At 38.0% G+C, this 7717-nt stretch overlaps 1 pseudogene; it reads left to right on the top strand.

Annotated features, from left to right (window-relative positions):
- The first annotated feature begins 6624 nt into the window (after positions 1-6624).
- LOC114698637 lies at positions 6625-6778 on the top strand (annotated as a pseudogene).
- The last annotated feature ends 939 nt before the right edge of the window (positions 6779-7717 follow it).

Genomic DNA, 7717 nt, shown 5'->3' with positions numbered 1-7717 from the left:
AAAAGTTTCTGAGTACTAGGATAGAAACTGGTAACATTATTTGTCATCAATAAAGAACACCTGATAACTGGGGTCAGGAGTGAGGGAGATTTTTCACTACATACTCTTTTTTTATTATTATTTTTAAATTTGATCCAAGGGGAATGCATTAGTCATTCTAAATTAATTTTTAATATTTTTTTAAAGTATAAGAAACTCAAAAGATGAACATAGGAAAACAAGATGACAGCTTTATTTATACATAGAGAGTGTTCAACATAGCTACAAAATTTCAAAGTGACTTGCTGGGCCAATATTAAGACAATTCTTGGTCCACAGCTCTCAAGGCTTTTTAGCTTAGAGTCATTGGCTAGGCTCAGACATGAGCTGCAGTGAGGAAAGTTTAGGCATGGAGAGTGAGCAGGAGTCTTGCAATAAATTGCACCTCAATTTGATAATAAAACTCAGGGAGGAAAATCAGAAAGCTGTGTGTAATTTCAAACAATTAAGAACATCCAATCATTCCTGATTCTTATTGTGTTATTGATTTTTCTTTCCTCCAAAGTCTCACTCGCACTCCCAAGTGGTAAATCCACACAACTGTATAAACATGTCATTTGGAATAGATTGTGATTTCCTCTAAACAAGCAGCTACAGTTACCTGCTGGCTGTTCTTGGCCCAACCTGATTTCCCTTGTGTGTCTATCATCTAAAGCAAGCAGTCATAAACCAAGATACTCATGGGTCTCTAGTAGGTCATATCAATGTATAAAACTGGTCAAGAAAAACACCTCTCGCAGTCCTCTGTGCATCTTACACATATTCATCAATGGTAGAAGTAAAGTATAGGAAATATATCACGTTCCTTTTGACTCTTTCATGAGTAAACAGAAATTCAAGTGTGATAATAAGTAGGACCTGTAGCTAGAGTTTTCCTGCCTTGCCCACAGTCAGGACAAATCTTTGTCACCCGCCAGTCCCACAGCCGATCAGACCTAACCACGTAAACACAGAGACTTACATTGCTTCAAACTGTATGACCATGGCAGGCTTCTTGCTAACTTCTTATAGCTTAAATTAATCCATTTCCATAAATCTATACCTTGCCATGTGGCTCGTGGCTTACCAGCATCTTCACATGCTGCTTATCCTGGCGGCAGCTGGCAGGGACTCCTTCTGCCTTCCTGTTCTTTCTTTTCTCCTCTCTGTTAGTCCCCCCTGTACTTCCTGCCTAGCCACTGGCCAATCAGTGTTTTATTTATTGACCAATCAGAGCAACACATTTGCTATACAAAACATCCCACAGCAAGGACCTGTCAGCTGGCCTCTGCCTACAGGGTAATGGGAACTGGTAGGCGCCTTGGTGACCTGCAGGATGCATGTGTGTGCCCAGAGGGTACCTGCTCCTGTTCTCCTGAGCAGCCCATGGGCTGATGCTGCCATTGAAGATCTTACCCCAGTTAGAATGCTGGTCATTAAGGAAACAGAAAACAACAAATATTGGCCTTGATGTAGATAAAAGGGAACCTTTATACACTGCTGGCAGGGGTGCAAGCCCATCCAACATTTATAAAAATCAGTATAGAGGTATAGATGTAACCAACCGTCTTATTAAATAAGAAACACAGAAACAATGTAAAAGAGAAAGCCGAGAGGTCAGAGCTCAGAGCTAAAATCTCATCCTTCCTCCTGCTGTCCCAGCTTTGCGAAAAGAGACCTACTTCCTGTCGGTTCGTTTTTTATAGTATGCTGTTCTGCCTTCTCATTGGTTGTAAACCCAAACACATGACTGCCTCGTCACTGTCTGAATGTACAGCCCCCTAGGTCTTAAAGGCATATGTCTCCAATGCTGGCTATATCCCTGAACACACAGAGATCTTATGGGATTAAAGGCGTGTGCCACCACCGCCACACTCTTGCTATGGCTCTAATAGCTCTGACCCTGAACACACAGATATCTATGGGATTAAAGGCGTGTGCCACCACCGCCACACTCTTGCTATGGCTCTAATAGCTCTGACCCCCGGACAACTTTATTTATTAACATACAATCAAAATAATAATTCAGTACAATTAGATTACCACCACATAGAGGCTCCTTAAAATTTAGAAATAGGTTTACCTTATGACACAATGTAAACCAAAGGGTTACATATCAGCATATCATAGAGACACTTGCACATCGACTTTCACCGTAACAGCACTTATAATAGTTAAGCTACGGAAGCAACCTAGGTGTTCAACCACAGAGAGATGGGTGAGGAAAACAGTGGAAATTTTTTTTCAGCTATAAATGAGAGTGGAATTATGTCTCTAACAGGAAAATGGAGGCAACTAAACATAATCACGTTAAACAAACCAAGTACGTCTCAGAAAGACAAACATCATAGGCTTTCTCTCATTTGTGGTTCCTGGATTTTGTACAGTCACATGAAATTGTGTATCTTAAATGAAAGCAAAAGTGAAATCGCCTAGGAGAACAAAGAGGCTGAAAACCCAGAGGAGAGAAGGTTGAGAAAACAAAGAATAGGAGGAACAGGGTATGGGAGGTGGGGACCCAGTCAGTGCATGGTGTAAACCTGTACAAAGACGTGTGTGCCAGATATGGTTACAGTGGATTTCATTTTACAAGAAAAGATAGCAATCCCAATCATTATGGGACATTTCCCACCCGTATTGAAAACAGGAAAGTTAAAGAGGTTGAGGCATTTGTATGCAGGCAAACACTAACCCAGCTCCCACCCCGAACCCCCAAAAAGAAAAGTGTCTGTGTGCTGACTTTTGACTACAAGCATGATCTTGACATCATTTATCTAAATTGACTTCCTAATATCTTGGTAAATGCCATCTGAGCCCAAAGAGGATTCAAGAGAACTTACCTATTCCTCTCCATCAGGGCAGCACATTCCAACCAAGGCTAACTCCTCTGGCATGTGCATGTGCGTGCGTGCATGCATAGAAGAACCAATTGCAATTAAAGGCATCTTGGCAGTGCAGTAAATTAAAGGGGCTCATTGAACTGGATTAGGTCCTTACTCCAAGCTATGAGTAGCACAGGCAGACTTGGGTACTCTGCTGCAGAGGGCAGCACTATGATTCAGTTCATCACAAATGAGACAGTTATTAAAAAAAAATACCACCAACACACTGCTCTATCTGGAAAAAATAGCAACCCATTACTGGAGATATTTTGATGTCCATTATGATCTTTTTTAGTCTTAAAGTTAAGAAATGCAATCCAAGGGAAGGTAGCCAACACTTAATATCCAACACTAGGCCAAAACTTAGGACCACCTCATAGCGGCTACTAGTTGTGTGGTTCAGAGGTGAGAAAGAGAATTCTTTTTGTTGTTGTTGTTTGTTTGTTTTGGTTTTTGTTTTTGTAGACAGGGTTTCTCTGTGTAGTTTTGGTGTCTGTCCTGGATCTCACTCTGTAGACCATGATGGCCTTGAACTCACAAAGATCTCCCGGCCTCTGGCTCCCAGTCCTGGGATTAAAGGCGTGTGCCACCACCGCCCTGCTGAGAAAGAAAATTCTTAACCAAATCTACCAGATAGACATGTTGCCATGAGTCACACACTCCCACAGACTATCCTTCTGCCATGCTGGGCCACTGTGGTTCTTTAGAGTTTCTGGTTACTCTGCCTTTTCATATTAGCATTCATATGTACAAAGGTCTGGGGATTAGAAACAGTGACTTCAAGACCCTCAGAGTCTGGATTGCTTTTAAGATAATATCACAGTGCATTTCATCACCGACTGCCCACCCTGTGTCTTTCCTAAGGCAAACTGTCATCTTGGTGTCATTACACAGCCTCACCCAAATTGCATGTGTTGTATCTGTGTTGGAGGATCAAACTCCTTTATTCACCATAGTAAGTGTTTTGACTCCACAGCTTCCAAACTACTTCATCTATTCATTCCAGAAAGGAAGTTGTATTCAGACTTGATCATCCATCTATCAGTAAAGTACAACAGAAAGAAGACTGGTGGAAAACTAATTTTGCTGGCAATACAACTGGTCTACCGCACTGGCTTTGTATGTATCTCACTATAAATCTCCACTGAGCACATTCATCCTCTGAGGAAAAATAATTTCTGCTCCTGTTGCTTTCTTTACATCACCAGCTTCACAGAGACATTTGAATGCATAGGTTCACTCCAAGATGTCCAAGAGCAGTTACTGTATTTGGTTGCCTATAACAAGAATAAAAACCAAGGGCAATAGGCCTACAAGTCAGGATAAAAATGAGAAAAGCCATCTGGCAGTGTTCATGACACATTCATACTGTCTAGCTTTTCAAAGTTGCCAGAAGACTGTTTCTGAGAACTACCAAAATCATGAAAGCAATAATCAAACATCAAATTGCAATAAAAATTAGATATGAAATATTCATTCAACATCAGGATGTCTTTGATCTACTTACTGGCCTTAGGAATATAAAAAAGAGTTAGTTCAACATCTAGGCAGAAAAACAACCACCTCAAAGAGAAAGGGGTTGGCATCTCACTTTTCTCTACAGCACTATCAATGCCAGAGATGATAAAATATGAAAAGAATTATGAAGTTTAAAAGTAGAACCAAGAATTTTTTTTTCAAGGCACAAGGAAAGAACATACTCAAACAAGAAAGACCCCTGGGAATTAAATGCAGAGTTCTTGCAAAGAAAAGGAAATTTGCAGCCAACATTCAGTGGATTAAGAAATGAATTAAAATGAAAAAAAAAAAGACGTGGGGATACAGTGGTAGATCTCTTGTCTGGCATATGCAAGGCCTTCAGTTCAATCCCCAGTATCACAGGAGAATGCCAACAACAAAAATGAAAATTGGATAAGTGGTTGTAGAAGAATGGGTGCTAAGTCATTTTTTCTCTACAGCATACAAGATAACAGGACAAATCACTACAGTGAACACTGATAATATAAAAATAAAAACACAGTCATCAACATGGAAAATACAGAGAGGCAGGGGACAAAAAGTGTAGCAAGTCTTCTTCTCTCCCACCAACCAGCTCCCAAATAATGACCCAGAGACTAATTGTTAATTATGAAAGCTTGGCCTTTAGCTTAGGCTTGTCTCAACTAGCTCTTATAAATTAAATTTACCCATATTTTAAAAATCTATGTTCTGTCATGTGGCATTATCTCTCTTCTATCTTGCACTTCCTGTCTCCTCTCCTTGTCTGGTTGATGATTTGCTTTTCTTCTCCCTAGAGCCTTCTCTGTCTCTGGAAGTGCTGCCTAACTTCTTTCTTCTTAGCTATCGACCATTCAACTCTTTACTACACCAATCACAGCAATATACCTTCATACAACGTACAGATATCTCACAACATTTCCCTTTTTTGTCTAAATAAAAAGGGAAGGTTTCAACTCTAACATAGTAAAGCTATATACAATAAGAACAATTATCAAGTAAGAATTACATTCACAATGTCAAGTCCATTTGTTTTTAGAAAATTTAGAGAATATATTATATTATCTTTCCTATCTTAGTGAGTTCAAAGATTTATACATAAACCATTTTCCATCATAACATCTATTGCCACCCTAAAAATATCTTTTTATAACTTAAAACATCTTCATAGATAAACAATTTAAGCTTTTATGTTTATCAACCTGATAAATTTTGTGTATCTTATTTAAGTTTCTTTTCTGAATTTGGTAACAAGAAAAATTGTATCTATAACTATCTCATTTCAACTCCATCAGATACCTAAGAAGGATATCATATTAAGTGAGTAAACAGGAAGTGCAGAGCAAACAACTACCAAAACTAAGAAATGACAGAAACAGCTGGCTGCCTGCATAGTCACCCAAGGTTCCTTTGCAATGTTGGGGCATCTATTTTTGGCCTACAGACCTAGAATATCTGGGAAGACTTTTCTATGAAGCAGGAATTTTGAAGGACTGTCCCACCTTGTCTTGGTAAAGTTTGACAGTCTAATTCCTTTGTGTCCTGCTTGTCCTGTTTGTATAGTACACTGTCAACAGTCAAGACAAGAGCAGTTTTCTGCCCAAATAGCTAGCTTTGCCACATTGAAAGAAAACTCCATATGGAAGTTGTTCAATGACCATCATCCTTTTTTAAAGCAAATTGGTACTTCCAGGAGCAGACATGTCTCACTGTCATGAAAAGCCTTATGTTATTAAAACATTTTTTTAAAGATTTATTTATTTATTATGTATACAGAAGAGGGTGCCAGATCACATTGCAGATGGTAGTGAGCCACCATGTGGTTGCTGGGAATTGAACTCAGGACCTCTGGAAGAACAGTCAGTGCTCTTAACCTCTGAGCCATCTCTCCAGCCCTTAAAACATTTTTAAATGCCATATTCTGTAGGTCGTTGAAATGTTTGAAGACCATTTATCTATTTAAAATATATCTGTTTGACCTTGAAAACATACCTAACATGACTATAAGTTTAACAATTATAGATGACTATTAGTCTGTATTTTTAATTATACATTATATTTTAAATGAGGTGCATAAACACAATACCTTACATAAGAGTAGAAATATACATACAGTATAACAAAATTAACTTTAAATTTGTATCACTAAACCAAAATCCATACCAGTGTAAACTATTTAAGATTAGTAGGTTTCTTTTTTTTTTTTTTTTGGATTAAAATAGATTCAGTACTTACCTGACAGGGGAGATACCATGATCATGAAGGTGGTTTTCCCAGGGTGAGGCTTATCCATTGCACTCCGGATGTGCTGACCCCTGTGATTTCCTCAAATGCAGGAAACTTGACTGCATAATTTGTGGTAGTGGTATTAAAGAATGATAAATAAATAAATAAATAAATAAATAAATAAATAAATAAATAAAATAGATTCAATAATCTACCCTTTTATCCTATCATTTCTTTATCCCCCCTTTTCTTTTTTGAATGAGACCCCTGAATCTAATCTCCTTTGTTCAGCTTTTTTTCCTAACCATTACCAATAACAACTTATAACCAACCCCACGTAAATGATAATAAATATCCATAACCTATCTTTTGGGAATGTACACATAGTTCTGTATCCTGCTTCTTTATTGTGTTTGGGGGCACTGTTAATCTTTGGACTTTGAGAAAATTTAGGATAATGGTTAAGTCTTGGCTATAGTATTCTGTGAGGCTGGATCATTTCAGCTACCAGCCTTGAAGCTGTTTTAGATGTTGGATCATGGGGGCCATTTGTTTTTATTGGTATCTGGTCCCTTGTTCTGAAAATACATAAACTTTTAAAGGTGATATGTGTATCTGCATTAATACAATTATAGACTGCTCATCATTTATTTTTTGTTTTATGTTTGAGCAGGTAAAATATACCTCACCTATCTTGTAGTTCTTTTAGGTTTATTTATGTTTGTAGTCATATTTTTTAGGGGGTCTTCCTTGATCAAATCTGATCCATACTAATCTGGAATGAATCCATAGCCTCTCAATTGCTGTGGAAATAAAAGCATAACTTCTCCCCCAAAGAAACACAAAGTTTGACTTAAATTTTGAAGTCAAGATATCTTTAAAATATATAGGTAGGTGAATCTAGTAGTTTTCATAATCCAGTGTTCCTCAGCAGTCGAAAAATATAAAGCAGTCAAAAATTTAAAGCAGTCAAAAAATTTAAACACAACTCAATAACATACAGGATCCAGACTCTCTGTGTATTTCCCATATTTGTGTGGGCTTATTATATTTTTATTACTCTATTGCTGTGGGATGGTCTGTATGTCAAATCT

This window comes from Peromyscus leucopus, chromosome 8a, assembly GCF_004664715.2.
Source record: "Peromyscus leucopus breed LL Stock chromosome 8a, UCI_PerLeu_2.1, whole genome shotgun sequence".
NCBI lineage: Eukaryota > Metazoa > Chordata > Mammalia > Rodentia > Cricetidae > Peromyscus > Peromyscus leucopus.
Note: the sequence above shows the minus strand (reverse complement) of the source record. Positions and strands in the feature narration are given on the sequence as shown.